The sequence below is a fragment of the Humulus lupulus genome, chromosome 1 (genome assembly GCF_963169125.1).
Source record: "Humulus lupulus chromosome 1, drHumLupu1.1, whole genome shotgun sequence".
NCBI lineage: Eukaryota > Viridiplantae > Streptophyta > Magnoliopsida > Rosales > Cannabaceae > Humulus > Humulus lupulus.
In genome coordinates, this window is record NC_084793.1 from 108,758,112 (window position 1) to 108,782,849 (window position 24,738).

General features: G+C 37.3%; 1 pseudogene; it reads right to left on the bottom strand.

The window, feature by feature from the left end:
- Window positions 1-16,949: 16,949 nt before the first annotated feature.
- Window positions 16,950-19,066, bottom strand: LOC133819494 (uncharacterized; annotated as a pseudogene).
- Window positions 19,067-24,738: the final 5,672 nt, after the last annotated feature.

Consider the following 24,738-nt stretch of genomic DNA (forward strand, 5'->3'; position numbering starts at 1 on the left):
AGGAAGTATTGGTAGACTTCGCGGTTGAGTCGACCTGCTGCTCTGATAGTGAAGAAGAAGCCAACAAGACAAAAGGACCACAAGAAAGGATTGTCAAATCACTCTCCACTCTAAAATCTGACAACCACTGGATACATGCAAACCACCCAGGGCAACATCTTAGGAGCACCGCACGAGGGCTCATCTTGTCTAAACGATACTTCTTGGCCCCTCCGGGTAGTGTACCTCAGGGCCCTTCGTGCAGCCTGATGTTTTGTACACCAATGACAACCGTGGGATCTATAAAAAGGAATGATTGGTATTAATTAAACTTCAAAGGGGTCCTGAGGATCACCACTTATGAAGTATGTTTTTCCATATCTCACAAACAAAGAAACACACTTGTACTTTACATGTCATAAAAATGGCATAAAAAAAGACTCCCAGAACGCCTAAAGGCCCTCTCATAGACTGGTAGGAAAGTTTGGATGCCTCTACAACCAAAAAAGACCGCGACTCATGTCCAAAGCCCCTAGATTATCAAGTGTGAATATGGGAAATTATCCCTTAAAGCATCTATCGATGAAGGCGTAAGGCCATAGAAGAAAAGGGTCTCGCATAGCGAGGCTCGTGTGTTTGAACCCTCAAAATAGCCAAGTGTGCAAGATCCTTATGGGCGAGAACCTCGACAACAAAGTCCAACTCGCCTTAGGCATAAGGCCTCATCATAAGATTCCTGCCTATAGAAGAGGGCCTTGTATAGTAAGGCCCTATATTGCCAAATGTCCCGTACGCAAAGCCACGGTCTATGAGTGCCTTACACAAAGGCCTCACTATGCGAGAGCCCCTCTATGCGAGGTGCCTCGCCCTAATGAGTGTTGCGCTAAGATGGGCACCCAACCCCTAATGAGTATACGTCCAAATCCTGAATGGACAAGGGCTCGCTATGCGAGGCCTAACTTGCTTAGATGCAACATACCTCTACGGCCGCACACCACTTACACAAAAGGAATAAGGGCCTCGCTATGCGAGGCCCAATACGCACATGTGCCTACACCCCTGGATGCTCGTTGGGAAGCCTCGCTAGGCAAGGATCTGCTAGCCACACGTTTTCTCGTCTTCCCAAGCGACAATGCCTCGCGACCCCCCATTGGCTAGTGCCTCGTGAGACCCATCGTCTCGTACCAAGAAGTTGTGCCTCATGAGATCCTCATCTTACGCCTCGTTCTCCAAGCAGCTGCACCTCACAAGACCTTCATCTCGCGCCTCGCGAGACCCTTATCTCAGGCCTCGCACGCCAAGCAGATGCACCTCGTGAGACCCTTGTCTCGTGCCTCGCGTACCAAAAAGCTACACCTCTTGAGACCCATGTCTCAAGGGCCATTAGAGCCTAGCTATAAATAGACATCCACCCCTCATACTAAGGGGGTTGAAAAATGCTTTGTACATAGAGGCAGTTAAGTAATATACATTTTTTCCTCCATTGTTATTGTTCTACACTCTTCTTTCTCAAGCTTTTCATAAATTCTATCTACCTAGTTTTCATAATATGTTTTGAGTTTTCCGACCTTAGATCATTGGCGATTTCTCACCGTCAACAAAAATTATTTATTTTGAAGTTTTAGGGCAAAAATGAAGAAAATTTCAGTGGGTTTAATAGGGATTGAATGTATGTTTATAGGTTGTTTTTTTTCAATTTTTTAATGTTTGTGGAGGATTAAAAGACTCTTTCATGCTTCAAAGCATGTATTGATCTCTTAAACTTGACTTTGTTATTTTTTAATATTACAAATTTTATGATATTAATACCTAATGTATTTGTTTTTTTAATAATGTTAATATTAATTATGTTAATTATTTACAATATATATTTTTTTACATAACTTTTTATATTATTTACATAGTGAATTTTTTTAAGTTATTTTTTTTTAATTGTTTTAGGAATCCAAATTTATTATTAATTCATCACTAATTTTTAATTATTGTTTAGTAAATTTAATTTTAGTAGTTTAACTAATTATTAGAATGTTACAAGTTAAAATTTGAGTTTACTTGTTTTTATTTAATAAGTAATTTTGGATACTCTAAATCATACCAATTACCATATTTACTAATCATTGTTTAAACTTTTATTGTAGGAAACTTGTTTGAATTTGAATTATGTTAAAAATTTTGAAGATTAATTTTGAAGGTGAGTAATAATTACTACTTAATATTTTATTTTTTTCTTCTTGATATTAGACAAACTATTGTTAGAGTAGTTTGAATATATTAGATATTCATCCATAGTGAAGTAGGACCTGAGATAAAATTGTCCTGCAGAGAGTTGAGAACATGTTTGTCTTAGTGAAGTAGGTTCTACGAATTATGTTGCTACGATGGTTTATGGATGAAATTATGCATGTTGATTGTTGTGTTTGTTTGAATTGAATTTATAGGTAGTAATAATTTGGGATATGATATAGAAACAAAGGAAACTCTGCCAATCTTTTTAAGGTTAATATATTTATTGAAATTATGCATAACAGTTTTAAGAAAGATGTCTTTAACTTAAAGTTGTGATGTTGTGGACTGTTAATGATTTCCCGACATATGGTAATCGATCAGTGTTAAGCACAAAACACTACAAGAAAAAACAATATTCATAACACTTAAAAACTGCTAACCGGGAGTAATGATAACGCTTCTGAAAACGCTAACATAGCCCCTGTTATTAAAATTCCTGTCTTTTCTATAACAGTATTTGAATGTTATGTTCGATGTTATCTTAAACTATTCAATAACACATTTTTAGTTGCTATAATATTCAAATAATAACATTTAGTTAGAGTATTTGATTATAAATTTGACATTTAATCTTATACTTTTTGCATAACACTTTTCAACTGTTACATTTGATTATTTTGATAGAATTTTTAATTTGTTATATTATATAAATCATAACGATTTGTTACGCTTATAATATGTTCCTAAATCATAACATATTAAAAGTCTAGTAATAAAATTTTGTTACTTTAGTGTGGATAATATATTTTAAATTTTATTTTGATAAGGATACTTATAAAGTTTTTTTTTAATTAAAATATTTTCATTATTGTATTTTGATAATAAAAAAAAACCAAAATTAATCATAAAATGTAATTCTCAATAGATTGATAAAACGTAAGTATTACATTAAACAATAACTAATTCAAATCATGAATGTGTCTACTTCATGAGATCTTAGTTCTAACTTTAAGTTTGAAAGCATAACATAATAAAGTTTTATAATCTTGAACATTTTTTACTTCAAAAAATGAAAAACAGAACCATTACAAGATACACAAAAGTAAACCATGCATGAAACTTGCTCCATCCTTCAATTCATCATCCTTTGTGCACTTGTCTTTGTTGTGAGTCCATTTGCTTAGCTACAACAAAATTTAAATAATTAATGCTTCAACTTAAAGTTAATAGTAAACTAACAGAGTATGGAGAGAATAAGCCCATTAATAATTAAATTACATTAAACTGTCTGCCAACAAGAGACCAAGCAGAAATATCTACACAAATAAAATCTTCCATTCTGCTCTAATAGCATTGGTAGAATCTAAGAGTAGATCAAGAAATGCACTCTTGCATTATGTTCTTCTTACTGAATGCAATAAACCTACAGTACACCTTTTTATTGCAATTACCAAAATTAAATATGAATCATCTATAAAACAAAGAATATAGTCCCAGCAAAGGATCTTCAAGAAGCCCATCAATGTAAAAACAAAAAATATAGTTGACAAAGTTATTAATAAAAAGTGCCAAAAGTAAGAATTAAGTATTCATCAACCAAGAATGAGACAAATTAAAAGCATCACTAATATGAGAGGGACAGGTATATGTCTAAACATTCACAGTTTTTGTAGAGTCCAAGAACTTTACTTAGCTAATTGTTTAGTAGTATTATAGTATGTTTAGTGTTATCATTGTTACTTTGGATTTTTGGTTCAGACCGGGAGTTATTTGGACACTCATAGTAGTACTTATAGATTTTCTAAGTTTAACCTATAGTTTAAGAATATTAAGTATAACCTAAGGTTTGATTAATGTGTCTGATATTAAGGAATATATTATTATATTATAAGGTTTAGACATCAACCAATAGGATTTTAAGCACATGTTTTGAATGGTAATTAAGGATTTAGTATTTTTGAGGATTAAATTAAATAAGGGTAAAAGTTTGAATGTATAGGGTCAGTCAGCAGCTTTGAGCACGTTGAGGGCTTAGTCAAGGCTGTTTACTCCATTCAAACTCAGCTAAAAATGTGTAAATTCGTGTTTAAATATTCAGCGTATGCCGATATATCGCAGCTATAGGGGGCGATATGTCGCAGCACGTAGATACGGAAAACACGAATCGATGCACGGTCGCCTCGGGAACAAAGGTCCAGGCGATATATCGCCTATAGGGGGCGATATATCGCCTCCACCAGCATGAATTCAAATACATTTGAATTCTTTTCCCTTCAGCCATTCAAACTCCTTCAACAGTCCAGCATCTTCTGAACGAGTCTTCAGCCTCTGCTGAACGATTATTCAAATGATTTTCACCTAAAAAGCCATTATTTTTATTCAAGTAAAATCAAGATATTTTCATTCCCAAACTCTATAAATAGGACCTAGTACCCAGCCATTATTCACCATTTGCTCTAAGTTCAGAGGCTGCTAGTGTTAAGTGAGTGAGAGAGTGTAAACACTTGGTTTGGGGAAAAACTATAAGCTTAAACATCATAAGCTTATCAAACACTTGGGAAGTAAGTGAGTGCTATAGTATTTCGGTGGATGTTAGATTGATCTTGCAATCTTTGAGGTAAACCCAAAACTCTAGTCCTTTCTGTATTCTATGTTATTTCTTTTCTCAAAACCTTCTACTCAGTCCCCTAACCTTATTCTTATTTTTGGTTAGGGAATCCAAGTTCTTAAGCACTTAAGTGGTGGTAAGCATATTTTCGTTTAATGGTTTAGTCTTCCTATTCTCTTTCATTTCATCTCCTTTCTTTAGACTCACCCTTGTTCATTGTGGTTTTAGGAGTGTTCCAAAAGTCCTAACTCAGTCCATTTTATCCCGGTAACTTTGGTAAGGAAAATAGGCTAGAATCAATATGTTATGTGCTTATGTTATCTATATGTTTTATGTTATTAATGTGTTATGATATGTATGTATGTTTGTAGGCTTGGGCATATGACCCATATGACTAACAAGACCCCAAATGGATTATGGGCATATGACCTACTTAGCTAGTAGGACCCCACTAATTCCATGGGCATATGCTTGTTTAGTCTATGGGACCCCAAGTAATAATGGCCATTATAATAAGTGTATGTTATATGTATTATGTTAAGTCTTTATGTTTTCTTATGAAATTGTGTATATGACTATGTGTTAGGTTTTTCCTTGCTGGGCATTAGGCTCACTCCTTTCTGTTTATGTGCAGGAAAATAAGCTTAGAGGCGGTAAGATTCGTGATGCTTGGGAGGATGTGTATCGATGATGAATGGAGTCAAGGGGCCGAGCGTTATCGATTCGAGGATGTAGTCTCCTTTTATGTTTTTTATGGTTTTACATGTATTTTCCGCATTATTATGTAATGTCTTTTATTTTAAATCTTATTTTGTTTTAAAGACAATGGGATCCCAAAATCCTTCTTAGTATTCGTTTTTTGTAAATAACTCTTATTTTCAAGTTACTCAATAAATTATGGTATTTTCGTAAAATGTAAGTTTTTATGTATAGTTTCGATAATGGTCCAATTAGTCTAGATTAGTGGGTCATTACAGTTGGTATCAGAGCAAACGGTTCCTTCGCATGAAGTTCTCCTCGATACACATGCTCAAAGCTCCGAATCGGACCGCCAAGTAAGTGTTTAAGTTACAAGTTACAAGTTACTTTGTCTATGTGTATAGCTAACAACTTTAGTGTTTATGTTTCAGTTAAAAATGAATGGAGCTTTAACCTACCAAGATATCCGAGCCATTAAGGCCTTAAAAAGAATAAGGGAGCCAAGAAACACCGTAGGAGCCTTAGAAAGGATTACACGAAGGTTGCTTTTGTTTCACCAAGCAATAGGTGGCCTTCAAGAGGCTAAACAAATAATGCTAAGATCAACAGAACAATATGTATTAGTGATTAGGTTGTTTAAAGATTTCCATCCTGTAATAGCAGCCTTAGAAGAAATATGGGAAGAAATGAATGATGAGGATGAATCACCATTAGCAATGAGATACTATTTCCTCTTAGTTAGGTTCACCGCAAAATTTGAATTTCAATTCACCAAGGAGCAAAAGAATAGGATTCTCACAAACCTTCCTAGAGGGCATTTTGATGCTCATGATAATGATGACTATGAGGCTATAGATGATGATATGTTAGATGACGGATCGGATGTAGAAGATCCCGATTTTTAGATTAGTAGTTTTTATTTGTTTTATTTACTTTTATGTTATGATTGTAATAAGTGAAATTGTTTTCCAAATGAATAAACATGCTATTTGAATATCATGTGTGAGTTTGAAATTTTTTTCACAATCATAATAAATACTAAATAAAATGAATAATGACTGAGTTCGGTGAGGGTGGATACGAATCAATGAACCTGGTTTCCTTGTTGAGAGTTAGGGGGCCTTAGTAGTGGGAACGATTTTACTGATCCCAGCCCTCCCTCAATATGGTTAACTTTGGAACAAAGATAAGTTTCGAGCCTGAGAATTAAGTCATATAGGATGATTAGAAACACACTTAGAAAATAAATATGACTTGTTTTTCTAAGTATAGAAACCCACTCTAATAATAAATAAAGACCTATATAATTTTTCATAAAAAGTCATAATAAATAGGTCCGAGATATGTTTGTTTTAGAATAAGTTTTTGCCTTAGAGCCTATTAGGAAAAAGTTCTAACATGTTTCTTTTAACTGTTAGAACTCTGCTACGATGTCTCTCCGAAGATCTGCTCGCACCAACGGGAACGCTTCCAACGATGTTCCAGCGACCAATGCGGTCCCTACCGTTCGCCGAAGGAGAGTACGTGTTACTGCTCGCCGCAACGCACCGGCACAGCCAGCTGACAACACTGCAGAGATTGCCAGACTACGACAGCAAGTCGAGGAACTTCTGCAGCAACAACGCCAACAGGCTCAATCTCAGCCTCAGCCTCCGCCACAGCCGCAGCCGCAGCCACAGCCAATGGCCCCAGCACCCCAACAAGTTGGTCCGTATGGGGGATGGCCTATGACGAACTACGCTCCTTATCCTGTTCAGCACATGGAGCCAGTGTACGAAAGGTTCCGCAAGCAGCACGCTCCGAACTTCGAAGGGACTACAGACCCCTTTGAAGCAGAAGAATGGCTAAGGAATGTGGAGCCGATCCTAGCCCACATGAACCTCAATAATGCTGACCGCATATCCTGCGTCTCATCTTTACTCAAGAAAGATGCCAGGATATGGTGGGATTTGGTCCAGCAATCCCACGATGTTGCCACTATGACGTGGACCCGATTTGTGGAGCTCTTCCACAAGAAGTACTACAATTCAGCAGTGCTTGCTACGAGAGTTGAGGAGTTCACCAATCTGAAGCAAGGGAATTTAACAGTGGCGGAATATGCTCGTCAGTTCGATCGCTTAGCGAAGTTCGCAGCAGAGTTGGTTCCAACCGACTATCTAAGGGTGAACAAGTTTGTTAGAGGACTTCGCCCGAAGATTGAGATGGGGGTTAAACTAGCAAACCCGGGAAACACTTCATATGCCGACGTTCTTGAGACGGCAATTGAAGTAGAAAGGTTGCAAGCCAACGTGAGCAAAGAAGAAGCCAGCAAGCCGGAACCTAGGCAGCAGAGCCAACCTCAGGCCAGTCGGAACAACAATCAGTCCAGCAACAGTCAGTCCAACAACAACGGTAACGGACAGAAGAGAAGGCATCCTGACAACAAGCAAGCCGACAACAATAAAAGGGCACGACCAAGTAATGGGGGAAATAGGTCGGGCTACGTGGAATACCCGCCATGTGCCAAATGTCAGAAGAAGCACCCCGGAGAATGCCGTGCCAACACCAAGGAGTGTTTCAACTGTGGTCAAGAAGGGCATCGTAAAAGAGACTGTCCTCAGCAAAAGCCGGAAGGAAAGAAGGACGAAAAGATGGTTCCTGCTCGGGTTTTTGCTTTAACCCAAGGAGAGGCGGATGCTAGCAACAAGGTGGTCACAGGTCAGGTTTCCATCCTCAATAAATTATGTCATGTATTATTTGATTCGGGAGCCACCCATTCGTATATTTCGTTAGGAATGATAGATAAACTAGACAAACCTAGTGAAAGATTTAGAACTAGGTTTGCAACCGAGTTGCCTTCGGGCAAAGTAGTTCTATCATCACGAATTGTACGAGGCGTACCAATCAAGATTGAGGACAAGGAACTAGAAGGAGACCTGATAGAGCTGGTGATCAAAGACTTCGACGTCATACTAGGCATGGATTGGCTAGCACGGCATGGCGCAACGATCGACTGCAGACGCAAGAAGGTGACATTCGATACTCCTGACGGCCAGAAACTGTGCTTCATGGGACAAGCTTCAGGACTACGCACACCGTTAGTATCATCTCTCAAAGCTCAGAGAATGATGGAGAAAGGATGTCAAGCATTCTTAGCCAACATCACGAATGTGGAGAAGGAGACATCACTCAAAGTTGGAGATGTTCGAGTCATACAAGAATTTCCAGAAGTTTTCCCCGATGACTTGCCAGGATTGCCGCCAACTAGAGAAATAGACTTCACGATAGAATTAGTACCGGGCACCGAGCCTATCTCTAAGGCACCATACCGGATGGCACCTACGGAACTCAAGGAGTTAAAGACGCAGCTACAAGAACTCCTAGACTTGGGTTTCATTAGGCCAAGCCATTCACCATGGGGAGCTCCGGTACTATTCGTGAAAAAGAAGGACGGAAGTATGCGCATGTGCATAGACTACCGTGAGCTGAATAAAGTAACGATTAAGAACAAATACCCGCTACCTCGGATTGATGATTTGTTTGATCAACTCCGAGGCGCGACTGTATTCTCTAAGATCGATTTACGGTCCGGGTATCATCAGCTCAAGGTAAAGGGGGAAGATATTCCTAAGACAGCCTTTAGGACTCGTTATGGACATTACGAGTTCTTGGTTATGTCTTTTGGTCTTACTAACGCGCCAGCCGCGTTTATGGACTTAATGAATAGGGTCTTCAAGGACTACTTGGATAAATTCGTCGTTGTGTTCATCGACGACATTTTAATTTACTCCAAGGATGAAGTGGAGCACGAGGAACACTTGAGGATAATTTTGACGCGATTGAAGGAGCACCAACTCTACGCGAAGTTCAAGAAATGCGAGTTTTGGCTCTCACAAGTGGCGTTCCTCGGGCACATCATATCGAAAGACGGAGTTGCAGTAGATCCATCGAAGGTAGAGGCCGTGAAAGATTGGCCTAGACCAAAGAACGCGTCGGAAGTAAGAAGCTTCTTAGGGCTAGCAGGTTACTATAGAAAGTTTGTAGAGGGCTTTTCTAAAATAGCCACTCCACTCACCAACCTGACCCGGAAGCAACAAAAGTTTAACTGGAATGATAAGTGTGAGGAAAGCTTCCAGTTGCTTAAGGATAAGCTTTGCTCAACACCAGTACTTAGTGTCCCAACACCCAACGACAGGTTCGTTGTCTACTGTGATGCATCAAAGTTAGGATTGGGATGCGTACTGATGCAAAATGACAAGGTGATAGCCTACGCGTCACGTCAGTTAAAGGAGTATGAACAACGCTATCCAACTCACGATATGGAGTTGGCAGCGGTGGTCTTTGCGTTAAAAATCTGGCGCCATTATCTTTACGGAGAACGGTGCGAGATTTATACGGACCACAAAAGTTTAAAATACTTCTTTACTCAGAAGGAGCTTAACATGAGGCAGCGCCGGTGGTTGGAATTAGTAAAGGATTACGACTGCGAAATCCTATACCACCCGGGGAAGGCAAACGTAGTTGCCGATGCACTTAGCCGAAAAAGTTATGGGAACTTAGCAGCCTTATCCGGAATAGAAAAGCCACTACAGCAGGAGCTTATCAGTGCCGGAATAGAAGTGGTTGTAGGCAAGTTGGCTAACTTGTCTATCCAATCGAATATGCTAGAAGACATACGGAATGGTCAGAGACATGATGATTCACTAGCAACGCACATGAATGCAGTCCGAGAAGGCAAGACTACAGATTTCTCAATATCCAGTCAAGGTTTATTGAGATATAAGGATCGAGTATGCGTGCCAGACGATCAGAGTATTAAGAAGACGATCCTAGAAGAAGCGCACAGTACTCCGTACTCAGTTCATCCAGGGTCTACCAAAATGACTCATGACATCAAGGCAGTCTATTGGTGGCCAGGGATGAAGAAGGACATAGCAGAGTATGTATCTAAGTGTCTGGTATGCCAGCAAGTGAAGGCGGAGCATCAGCGGCCTGCAGGATTATTGCAACCACTTAGCATACCGGAGTGGAAGTGGGACGATATAGCCATGGACTTCGTGACGGGTCTGCCAAAGACAAATAAGCAGCATGATTCTGCTTGGATAGTCATAGATAGACTAACCAAGTCGGCTCATTTTCTGCCTGTTAAGACTTCTTATACGGCAGACCAATATGCAGACATCTACATCCAAGAGATTGTACGATTGCATGGAATCCCCAAGACGATAGTATCAGATAGAGGATCAGTGTTTACGTCAAGATTTTGGAGAAGCTTACAGCAAGCCATGGGTACTGAGTTAAGTCTTAGTACAGCTTTCCATCCTCAGACAGATGGGCAGTCAGAGCGTACGATTCAGATTTTAGAGGATATGCTACGCGCATGTGTACTTGACTTCGGAGGATCGTGGAACAAGTACTTACCGCTGATCGAGTTCTCGTACAACAATAGCTACCAGTCGACGATCGAGATGGCACCTTATGAGTTGCTATATGGAAGAAGGTGCCGATCACCGTTGCACTGGGACGAGGTAGGAGAAAGGCAGCTTCTAGGGCCCGAAGCTGTTAGGCAAGCTCAAGAAGCAGTAACGCTTATTAGACAGCGTATGCTTGCTGCTCAAAGCCGACAGAAAAGCTATGCAGATACCAAGAGACGCGATGTGGAGTTCCAAGTTGGAGATCAAGTCTTCCTGAAGATATCTCCTATGAAGGGTGTCAAGCGGTTCGGGAAGAAAGGCAAGCTCAGTCCCCGATTCTTAGGTCCTTTTGAGATATTGGACAAAGTGGGACCAGTTGCGTATAGACTAGCCCTACCGCCAGCACTAGCCGATAGTCACAACGTCTTCCACATCTCGATGTTACGCAAGTATGTGTCAGACCCATCTCACGTCCTCAAGTACGATACCATAGCACTCCAGAAAGACTTAAGTTACGAGGAACGACCGGTTAGCATCCTAGATAGGGGGATGAAGCAGTTACGGTCCAAGAGCTTTCCTATAGTTAAAGTCCTATGGAGCAATAGTTCTGAACGCGAGGCAACATGGGAGTTGGAAGAGGACATGCAGAGCCGGTATCCGGAGTTATTTGGTAAGTAAATTTCGAGGACGAAATTCTTTTTAGTAGGGGAGAATTGTAGAGTCCAAGAACTTTACTTAGCTAATTGTTTAGTAGTATTATAGTATGTTTAGTGTTATCATTGTTACTTTGGATTTTTGGTTCAGACCGGGAGTTATTTGGACACTCATAGTAGTACTTATAGATTTTCTAAGTTTAACCTATAGTTTAAGAATATTAAGTATAACCTAAGGTTTGATTAATGTGTCTGATATTAAGGAATATATTATTATATTATAAGGTTTAGACATCAACCAATAGGATTTTAAGCACATGTTTTGAATGGTAATTAAGGATTTAGTATTTTTGAGGATTAAATTAAATAAGGGTAAAAGTTTGAATGTATAGGGTCAGTCAGCAGCTTTGAGCACGTTGAGGGCTTAGTCAAGGCTGTTTACTCCATTCAAACTCAGCTAAAAATGTGTAAATTCGTGTTTAAATATTCAGCGTATGCCGATATATCGCAGCTATAGGGGGCGATATGTCGCAGCACGTAGATACGGAAAACACGAATCGATGCACGGTCGCCTCGGGAACAAAGGTCCAGGCGATATATCGCCTATAGGGGGTGATATATCGCCTCCACCAGCATGAATTCAAATACATTTGAATTCTTTTCCCTTCAGCCATTCAAACTCCTTCAACAGTCCAGCATCTTCTGAACGAGTCTTCAGCCTCTGCTGAACGATTATTCAAATGATTTTCACCTAAAAAGCCATTATTTTTATTCAAGTAAAATCAAGATATTTTCATTCCCAAACTCTATAAATAGGACCTAGTACCCAGCCATTATTCACCATTTGCTCTAAGTTCAGAGGCTGCTAGTGTTAAGTGAGTGAGAGAGTGTAAACACTTGGTTTGGGGAAAAACTATAAGCTTAAACATCATAAGCTTATCAAACACTTGGGAAGTAAGTGAGTGCTATAGTATTTCGGTGGATGTTAGATTGATCTTGCAATCTTTGAGGTAAACCCAAAACTCTAGTCCTTTCTGTATTCTATGTTATTTCTTTTCTCAAAACCTTTTACTCAGTCCCCTAACCTTATTCTTATTTTTGGTTAGGGAATCCAAGTTCTTAAGCACTTAAGTGGTGGTAAGCATATTTTCGTTTAATGGTTTAGTCTTCCTATTCTCTTTCATTTCATCTCCTTTCTTTAGACTCACCCTTGTTCATTGTGGTTTTAGGAGTGTTCCAAAAGTCCTAACTCAGTCCATTTTATCCCGGTAACTTTGGTAAGGAAAATAGGCTAGAATCAATATGTTATGTGCTTATGTTATCTATATGTTTTATGTTATTAATGTGTTATGATATGTATGTATGTTTGTAGGCTTGGGCATATGACCCATATGACTAACAAGACCCCAAATGGATTATGGGCATATGACCTACTTAGCTAGTAGGACCCCACTAATTCCATGGGCATATGCTTGTTTAGTCTATGGGACCCCAAGTAATAATGGCCATTATAATAAGTGTATGTTATATGTATTATGTTAAGTCTTTATGTTTTCTTATGAAATTGTGTATATGACTATGTGTTAGGTTTTTCCTTGCTGGGCATTAGGCTCACTCCTTTCTGTTTATGTGCAGGAAAATAAGCTTAGAGGCGGTAAGATTCGTGATGCTTGGGAGGATGTGTATCGATGATGAATGGAGTCAAGGGGCCGAGCGTTATCGATTCGAGGATGTAGTCTCCTTTTATGTTTTTTATGGTTTTACATGTATTTTCCGCATTATTATGTAATGTCTTTTATTTTAAATCTTATTTTGTTTTAAAGACAATGGGATCCCAAAATCCTTCTTAGTATTCGTTTTTTGTAAATAACTCTTATTTTCAAGTTACTCAATAAATTATGGTATTTTCGTAAAATGTAAGTTTTTATGTATAGTTTCGATAATGGTCCAATTAGTCTAGATTAGTGGGTCATTACAGTTTTTTTTTACCAAAAAAGCATGCTCATATGAAATGAAAGATACAAGAGCTCAAAAGGATAAAATGCCACTGAGTTGAAGGGAAACATCAAAAACATCAAAGAGAAACAATAGCTCCACCACTTGAACCTCATACATGAAAAAGTTCTTGTACTGTATATGCATTTAATGCTAAATGAAAAAGAGAACCCAGTACCAATAGAATTGGCCTAATATACTCAATTGGGGAAATCAAGAAATCACTAGAGTAGAATGGTGATAGACAGAAGTAAATCAGCTTTAGCAAATTTCTACAAACCATTTGTTATAAATATGTATCAAATGAAGTAATAGCTAAAAAGCATTAGAAGACCTTTCTACATAGCATATTAACACACAACCATGTATTTGGTGTAAATCATGCAGCCATAAACACTACCTTTAATGTTTCTAAAGTCTCATAATCCTAGAGCATTTTGAGCCAAATTTTCCTCTCACTTGAAGTTGAGTTCCTGCCTTTCTGATGTACTCGACAATTTGCTGGGTAACTTCAAAAGTAGCTGGCATGAAAAGTGATCAGCAAGAGCACTGAGATTTTGAATACTTTGCACCTTTCTTTAAGAATGCCTACAAAAACCAGTTAATAATACATCATATAAGAGCACTGGGATTTTGAATACGCAATGGTCTGCACTAAAGTCATTAGGACTAGCTTAAAGGTGTTTTTTGAATGGATGTGAGTGAGAACCTTCTATCTAATAAATGAAATTATACCATCACCACCTATATATGTGACACTACAAAATGAGATCTCTTTTTTCTATTCTCTTAAGTTACTACTTTTGTTTTAAGTGGTTGAGCCAGGAGCATATATTTATTATAGTAATATATATAGAAAAGAGAAAGCTAAACTCAGTAAAGATATATAGAGAAAAAAAGTGTAACAAAGACATAATTGAACATCAATTCAGTTGAACATTGATGTTTATAAGCAATTGAAACACACATCATATATAATAATTTCTCAGCGGGTAGTAGCAAGACAAAAACAAATGCTCTTGCACACAATCTGGGGAATAAAGAAGCATGCAACATACTGCTTGTGCATACAACACAAGGTAAGTGTAAATATGGATAGAATGAAAATGAGATCACAATATAATAATATACCTTGTTGATGATAAGGCCGGTCAGAGAAATATCGTGAGAGATCCTTGTTGGATCTTTTTCCAAACTATTTTCCTCAAAGTGTTCTCTATAAACACAAAGAAACAATTATGCAAGTCTTCTAATCAATTACATATACTATATATAATAATGTTATTTGTAAAACAAAAGTTTATTATATAAATAATATAAGAAAATAAATAAAGCATTACGTACAATAAAAGCAACAGGGCATGGTGCTCCATCTGGTTCTGAACTATACCTAATTTGCTTATTTACAAGTAGCAGCACAACATTTTTTAATAGGCAACAGCAACAACAAGGCATGGTATACATGTTAAGAAATGAAAAAAATAGTTTGGAGATTAATACTACATTGTTTTGATAGAAGTATTGGCAAAGAAACCATGCATAAAGTTGCATCTATAGGAACAAATGAATGATTAGTCTATTGAGATATCAACCAGTTTGCTAGTCCAAAATCAAATATCTGAAAGAAAAAAACAATGAAGATACACCAAAATAAATGAGAGTAGGTATGTTAATTAAGATATTCATAACCAACTATGTTAAGTTTCTCTTTCAAATGTAGACGTAAACGTGTCATCAAGAATTTAATGGGGTTATGCTGAAAGAAGTGAGCATGCATAATAATAATAAAAAAAAAAGTAACTATAAGACCATAGTATCAAGAATTAAGTGACTCTCTTTCAAACTTATATACAATCTTGAGAAGAATTTTATACAGAACTAATCACAAACAAAAATAAGTCGAATCATGTTAGTTGCCATAATCTCCTTAAATTTAATAGATGGAAAATTTACAACTGTCATAGATAGCTTATATGTGACACCATAACACGATCCATTCCAATAATCTCATCGAATCTATTATCATTGTCCATAAAAGTAATTTAAGTATTCAGATTTCAACGTGCTACTAATTCTATATAAAAGTGACTGCAATTTTAAGTAGAAAAACACGTAACTTTATTTGAGTAGATAAAAGGCAGAAGCCATACTCCAAAAAGGATTGAAAATGCATGTATATAACCAATCCATTATTCAAACTCAAAAACTACACTCTATAATGCATAAAACAAATTTGACAATAAGAGTGGATTGAAACATGTTTCATTTCAAATATTATGTTTATTCATTGAGTAATCAAACATAAGAATTAACATTGGTGTTTGACATATTTTAGTGAAGTTTTAATCATCAAACATTCTTTCTAATTTAAAATTCACAAAAATCATCAAACCCACTACTCACCATTATATAATATAGATATACCTTACTATAGTACATCATCTATGACGTTTATACCCTTTTTCTTCTTCTATTAATGAATGACATAATTCTCTTCCAATTCTATATAAGTGAATTGTAATCCAAATTCAAAGATATCACTTTCCTTTTGCTAGTGAACATAAAAAATATATAGAGAGAGAGCATCAATCTTTTAAAATTCCGTTAAAAGAAAAAAATCACACGAGAATATCAAGGCCATGACTCATGTGAGATTTCAAGCTACGAAGCTCAGCTTGGGTAAAAAAAATACAGAGATAGATACATATATTAGCAATATGACATCACCAAATTAAACAACAACAATATTAAAGCACTATTAATATTAAAGGACATAAATATTATATTCGTGCATTGTTTATACTACTATAGCAAGCCAACAAGTACCAAATTGCATTATTCTTTTATACCAAATTGCAACTGACAACTTAACAGCCACAATGCCAATCAATATCAGTATGAATGCCAATCAAATTTTATCATGAAGTTTAAACAGCATGAAAATTTCCCAAAATAGCACAATAACATGTCCCAATGCTAGCTACTAAGACCATATTCTTAAGAAAACATAAGTGATTTGCAAGTAAAAGATAATAAAAAATATAATCAGAGATAATTAGCTAGATACCAAAATGCATGAAGCCCTTACCTTCAGAGGTTTTGATGATGAGTGACCAGAATCCTCAGCTGGCTTCGAGTTTACTACCAAATTTAGCAATGAAATTAAGGGTTTAAGTTATTTCTCATACTAGTTCATCTTAAGGGTACTAGTAGTGTCATATATATACGTATATATATTATATATACAAAGAGAAAGAGAGAGATTTACTTACATTGGGAAAGGGAGGGTTTTGAGAGGCGTTGTGGGATAGCTGTGAGGTGAGAAGGAGAAGGAGAAGCCATGGTCTCTTTCTGCCTTTCTTCTTTAATGATTTACAACACATCAGAGAAGAAAAATCAGAAACAACACCCACAAATGGCAACAGCTTGGACAATGGATGGCAGTTCACCAATAACACCAATCCCCCTACAATTAGAAAATGACAACAATTCAAAGGGTGTAGAGAATTTGATTAACTTGGAAATAGAAGCTGAAAAATGCACATTAATAGCAGATGGCATCGAAAGGTAGAAATAACTGACCAGACATTCTCAGTTTTTCCATGGGCATCGGTTATAATCCAATGTTTTCTAAGAAGTTGGACAGGGCGTTCTGAGTTATTGGTAATTCGTATTCTGTATGTAAAGAAATAGCGACCCTTTGAAGGCTGACTCCGGCCCTCAATATACACACACCTCACTTGAACCCTGATTCCCTGAAAAATCATAGGTTTCAAATTTAATATTTAACATTGATGAAATAATCTGATCGCTTATGTTAGAAGCTTATCAAGTCTCTCTAATTATAGGAGTAATTCATTAGAAAATAATCAAACATCACTTTAACTTGCTCCAACATCCAACATACAAAATCATAAATATACTTATTATTAAAAATCCTCCCGAGACTCAGGAGAATTGAAATGGATAATCTTGAAGTTATAATAGGAGTTAGAAGCTAGATAAACCAAATATAAGCAACAACGTTAATATTATATTTAAAAATGATTGAAATACTAATAAAAATCTAATGATTTGATGAAGCATAAGTTCACAACAGTACCAAAGTTGTTGCATCACTTGAGCATTTCGAAAGAGAGTGGGGTGCAATTTCTCTCAGCTCATCGCGATAGTTAGCTGCATCCTGAGAATAAGTTTGAAATGTGAGAATCTGCTATATAGTTAACTGATTTCTGAACTCAATAAAGCAACATACCAAAAATAATAAGAATAAAGAAGGAATGAATAGTGGAGCGCCGTCAACAGTCAAGAGAGGAAAACAAAATAATTAAGAAGAGAAACCAAACAAACAATAAAGAGGAAATTAACTTTAGCATCATCTCACAACTGTTTTGAATCCTCACTAACAACAAAACAACTTAGCAACAATCTCTATCCTTCTAATTCTCCTCACGCCTCTCCAAAAATTTACTTCAACACTACATAGATCAAAAAACAAAAGCAGCAAAGCCTGTTTTACCGGCAGGGAAAACACTGTCTTTAATGTGAAACCAACTATTGGTTTAGTAGTATCAGTGCACACAGAAACATAAAATACCAGGTCCAAGCCTTTCATATGGGCATAAATGAAAGTTACAATGCATCCTAGCTTTTTCCCATTTCACTCTAAATTTTTCATCTTTTCTCAACTTCTGAACCAAAATCACATGTACTACAAACAAAAAAGTTATTTTAGGGCAAAAAGCTTAAGTTTGTACATCTTTTAAACTTCTTGATTCCCCCTAATCCCATAATCGGTTTAAACGTTTAGATGTCGCTATTAGCTCAAAATCTCCATTCTTAAGGAAAAAGGGAAAAGATACCGACACAACCAACAATAAGAAAAACGTAAATTACATTAAGAAAAACAATAGCTCTGTATAAAACTACTAATTTGGATCAAAAAACTACTATTCTGTTTCAAACACAACGAAATAATTAAGTAGAAACTAATAATTTGAATCCTAAAAGAATAAGCTTTTTCGAAGGGAGCAGGTGATTTACCTTGAACCTTTCATCTACAACTGCCTCCTTAATCAACCTTCTTAGTCACAAAACCGGCTCCTCTTCTTCGAATAACTTCAACAAGTCGCGAATCCTCCCAGCCTCTTCATAGTCCTATAACTTCCAAAACATATAAATACATAACTCTCTTATTGGCATCCGATAAAATCCTAATAGAAAGAGTGGAGAATACCCCGAACCCTGACCTCAGATTTTGCCGCCAATTCCATTTGGTGCTTCAACAGAGCATAAGTTTGGCTCTGAGAAAGAAACGAGCTAGACTGGGTACTCGAACTCGAGCTCGAGCTCGAACTCCGACTTCTTCCTCCGCCATTGGCATCCCTATCCGAAGAACTCGCCATAATCCTACAACCCCTACAATTCGAATCTCTGCCTCCATAAACAAACCTTCTCATCCTGAAATCCAATTCAGAGACGCCATATCTACCTCGACCTGACGGCATACACATTGTCGCCGCACCTTACCATTAAAATCAGCGATGAATGACGTTTGGGCTCAACTATTCTGACAGAACAAGATGAAGGGGAATGGGTTGGAAGCTCAAAGATGAAGGGTCTCAGCCTAAGGGAGAGAAGGAAGAGATTGAGAGAGATTAGGGATTCAGACTGAGAGAACGAGAGAATAGAGAGAATAGAGAAAACCCTTCTTCATTTTTTATTTTGCTTTTTTATTTGTGAAGTAAAATTTCATTTGGCGCCTGTTACTTTTCATTTGGTGCCGATACTGTCCGTGTATTTCTTTTTGGCATGTATTAGTAGCACTTCTAAAGTTATGTAAGATTTTGTCGTAATATTTGGTCAAAAATGTTGTAGTGAAAGGTTACTAGAGATGTCCAATATGTTGCACATGGGCTCGTTGTCTGCCGAATGGACACAAAATGTGTTATATGGATCATAGATGATACTTACCCCTTGATCATCGTTATAGGAAAAAAAGTCATGAATGTGATTTTTATGTATTAAGATACATTTATGATCTTGTAAATGCACCAAATCTGGTAGAAATTATCAAGAAGAAAGTATGTTATATTTTATATTTTTTTTGTTTAAGAAAAACTATATATAGTAATTAATCATCTAATCTATATTTACTTGTCAATTTTGTAGTGGTTTGACAAAAACGTATTCAGTGTCAAGGACAACCTACTCCCACTACAACTCAACTCATTAGCAAGATTGATTCCATTTATATATGAAGTCTAATTTTTTCTTAAGTGTAACTTACTAACTTAATTTTTATGTTCTTGTTTATTTTTCTTATGTATGTATAATGAACTACTTATGTATATGTATAAATGACATATTTTAATTAGTAATGATATGTGAATGTTTTTCTTAATTTAAATTTATACATTATGTTTATTTAGATAATAATTTATAAAATTAGGTATATAAGAATATGTTATATTATTATACAAAATTTATTTATATAAAATATTGTATTTTATATTAAAAATTTTAAATATAACTTTGTATTGAATATAGTATTATTAATATAATTTTATTGGTATTTAAAAAAATTAATCTGAAATCAAATTATATATGAAAACAAAACAAAAATAATTATATATTAAACAAACCTTTCTTTGCTGTTTTTTCGTGAACTTTTCTCTATGATCGAATATACTACGGTTCTCATTACTCCAAAAAACTGCAGTATATGAAAGAAAAAAACTGAGGAGAAAGCCTTATTTTGTAGTAGTGGACCTTGTGTTGTTAGTTTGTATTGTGCTTTGGATTTTTTATCCTTTCAATGAAGTTTTCATTCTATTAAAATAAAATCTACAATGTTCAGCTAGAAGCAAGCAACCATAGCTACCATTTTTGATTAGGTGTAGTATCACTCTCCAACATAGAAATCACCACCATCCAAGAGGATAAGGAGAGTTCAAGATTTAACCAATCTAATCAAATTCGCATGATCTAATCCAATTTAATCCACAAAGTGTAGACATTTGCATGTGTGTTAATTAGATTGTATTGAAAAATACATAATTTGCATTTGTGTGGATTGGATGCACTTTCAGTGTTGAAAGTAACCAATCCAATCTGCACTTTATTTACATAAATGTATATACGAAATTTGCAGTGAAAATTAGTAAGTAGTCTAAAAGTTTTACATAAATCACAAAGTAGTTTATTTTTCACTGAAAATCAATTAGAAGACTAAAAGGTCGCACTCAAGTCACTAAGTAGTTTTTTTTTTGTGGCAAAAGTCAATAAGTAGTCTAAATCGTTGCACTTAAGTCACTAAGTAATTTTTTCGTTGCAAAAGTCATATTTTACATCAATTTTATCTTAATTTTAATTAGTTAATAAAATTCTAAAAAAACAAATTTATAACTTTGAAAAATTATTTTGTTTGAAAATTTCTAACACGAAAAAATTATACAACTTAAATCGAATTAAAACCTAGTTTAATTAAAATTAAATATTTTTTTCATGTTCAAACATTAAAAAAAATTTTTACTTTTTTAAAACAGATTTCAAATAATTGTTTAATATTAGAAATATATATTTTAGGCTTTTATTAATTAATTAATTACTATTAAGACAAAATTGGTGTAAAATATTTTTTTGTAACCAAACAACTACTTAGTGATTTAAGTGCAACATGTCCATCTACTTACTGATTTTAGCAGCCAAAAAAACTACTGAGTGACTTAAGTGCAACATTTTAGACTACAAATTGATTTTCGCCTCAAATTTCCTTATATATTTTTGTCGATGGTAAAAACTCATCAATGAACTTAGGTTGGAAAACTTAAGTGAACTTAGAAGAACATAGGCAAAAGTTGCAGAAAAACAATGGAGGAAAACTCGTGTATTTCTCTTTTAATATTCTAGGGTTACAAAAATTTCCCATCCCTTTACTCTGAGGGATGGAGGTCTATTTAAAGTTGGGTTCTAATGACCCCTGATACATGGTGGTCCCAAGGGACCAGAACGTACGTAGTTACATTGCCAGAGTAATGGTGCAGGAAGTAGTGGTGCAAAAGGTCATAGTGTCGGCCATAGTTCATGGTCAGGGGTGCTCAGGTAGTGCCTCCACTCTTCATACGGGTTCGTACGTCCACTACTTTTCGGGTACGATGTCGGGGTCACGCCTATGACCTTCTCTGGTTCGTACATCCCGTACTCGTCCGGGTACCTCGGATGTGGTGGGTCTCAGGTCTTTAAAATTTGTCTTTGCAATAAATATCGTTATGTTCTACTAAGTTTCGAAGAACTTATAGGTTCTTCAATGGTGTAGTGTGGGTTCCCTTTATACAGGGCCTGTATTCCATATATTGAGGAATTTTTTGGGTATCCTTGTGCTGAGCTCACGGCATAAGGCACAAGGGGCTTTGGCATCCTTACACACATCAGGGAGGCATCATGGTACCTGGGTGAGTTGGGCCTCGCTATGCAAGGCCCTTGCTCCTTGGAGGTGCACCGCACACAGTGAGGAGGTGTCACGTAACCTACATACAAACATTGAGTGCGCACATGACGCTAGGGGTGCATGAGGCGTCTGATGCGAGCGAGACGCCAGGTGGGCACGAGGTGCTAGGGGCCTGCAAGGTGTCAGGTGCGCGCGAGACGCTAGGGGGGCGCAGGGCGCCAGGTGCGCGTGAGGCACTAGGGGCGCACGAGGCTCAACGGGTGTGCAAGGTGACGAGTGTGCGCGAGGCGCTTGATGCCTTGGGTGATATTCTTGCCATGCGATTGGGCCACTAGTGCCTCACTCATCAGAAGAGTGGACCTTACAGGCTTTAGACATGATTGCTTCTGACCTTCAAGGGACCTTAGACAAGTGATGTGGGTATTTCACCGGTGTGTAATTTTTAGCATCCACACTTGCCCCCTATCTTTAAGAGGGGCTTTAGGTGCTCTGGTAGACTCTTTAGTATGGTGTCTTCAAATCATAGGTGGTGCTAGTGTGTTTCTTTACTTTGGTGGTATGTAGAAATACACTTTGGAGGTGGTTATCTTTATGATTCCTTGGGATTGAATGTGCGCCTATCATTTGGTGTCACAGATCCCAATGCAAGTGTTAGGCTTCATTATTGACCATGGATCAAATATTGGATTCAATGCATAGGATGAGTTTGAGCCTTCTATAAATAGGCATTCTTCTTCAAGACAATTCTTACACTCATTTCTCTTAGCTCGGTGGTGCCGAGGTCCTTTTGAGCTCGCTCCTGTATAAAGGAGCAAAAGGGATTTGATAGGTCTCTCTTTTTTGATAACTTGCTGATGTTTTATCTAGAGTGGTAGTAATAGTCTCTTCAGTGCACCTTGACTATATTTGTAAGGATATGTTGACTATTTTTAAAAGGATTGCTTTGATGACCCTTTTTGGCTAGATGGCTTAGTGGCCTCTCTAGGCTTATTGGTGGATGATCTCCCTGAAGCCTTTCCCCGCGTGGAGGTATTAGCCTTTATTAGGGGGTTATCCTCGTGAAACCTTTTGACTTCTTTTCACAAGCATCTCTTGTCAAACACTTTTTGGCTAGATGACTTGGTGGCAACTCTAGGCTTATTGGTGGATATCCCCCTTGAGGCCTTACACCTCGTGGAGGTGTTAGCCTATCACGAGGTTGTCCTTGTAGAACCTTTGGATCCCTTGACATACATAAGGGTAGTTAATCCTTATGAATTCAAGAAGTGCTCTAGGTTTATCTGCGGATGTCCTCATTGAGACCATACCCCTCGCGGAAGTGTCTAGCCTTTGTTGTGAGGTTATCCATGTAGGACCTTTTGGCTCCCTTGATATCCATAAGGACAGCTAACCCTTATGAACTCAAGAGGTGCCTTGCAAGGTTTTCTTCTTTATTTCTATTTTTTTCGCTATATACTCTGCCCCCGAAGTGGCTGGCGACATTTATTTCGTCGGGCACTTTGATCATTTTGCTCATGTACTTTGACAATTTCAATTGGCAATGGGTATACAAGAGGCAGATATGTGCTCGCGAAAATGATGGGTGTGACACGCCAATAAGAAACATATTCATTAAGAATGAGTAGAGTACATACGTATTCATGGCAACAATGTGCCTACTTCCTACCAGGTCAACTAGGTGACCCTTTAATTCATAGCTGCCTCTGAGGGGAGGACTTACAAATACTTTGGGAGGTTAACTAGGGTAATCTCTTTGATTCATCGTACCTAAAGTGGAGCTTTACCCAATATTCTCTCTCAGGCGCGTATCCTTAGCTGGTCACGTTCATCCTCTGCTCGGATACATTCTAAAGCTCTTTCATAGAAGTCACTTATGTCATCTATTTCTCTCTTAAGAATACTTCCCCACATTCCCACTTTGGCTACCTCTGCGTTGAAGCACTGGAGATACTTTCTCAGGTTTTCATTTTCGCCTTGCTTTACATTGACGTTGCTCCTAGCGAGTGTCGCACAGTCAGGGAAGGCGCGTTGTTGCGAGAGGCTTTCCCCTCCTCGAGATGTCATGCGCGATTTTTTTGGGTGAGATGGGAGAGGTTCTTCTTGGATCTCCTTCAAAAGTGGAGATTTTTCCATGGACTTATTGGCTTCCAGCTTCATTTTTAGCACAGCTACTATCTGGGTTCTAAGGTTCTTCATCGTGTTGCCTAGCTCTTTCCTCTTCCTGTTTATCGAGTTCAAAAGGTCGCAATCGGATGAAGCTTGGGTGTTTCTCTCCTTCATGAAAGAATCTATCAGGACCTTCTCCCTTTCACTCCATCTTCTCTTTGTTTGGACATGCCTCTCTCATCCCCCGGCTTCTTCCTCAAGGAGGTGGTATTCATATCATGTGTGTGCCCCCACTTCTTGACCGCACATGTGGCCAGGAACCTTCATGGTGCTTCAAATGTGGAGAACTACTCCATGGAAGTTGGATTTTTCCACCATCAATGGGAAAGGTCGTTTCCTACTTTCCCTGTTCTTCTCCTATATTCATGGTGGAAGGTACATCGAATTTTGCTTGTGCCATGCAGTAGAGAACTTCTAGCATTTTCTGCACTGTCTCCTCTAATTTTTTATTTTTTAGGCGTAGCTCATCTATCTCTCTCTTATCCGTTTTGATTCTGATCTCCTCAGTATCCCGGTGGTCTAATCCTTGTGGGTTTGGTTTCCTATGGATGACTATCGCCATTGGTCCTA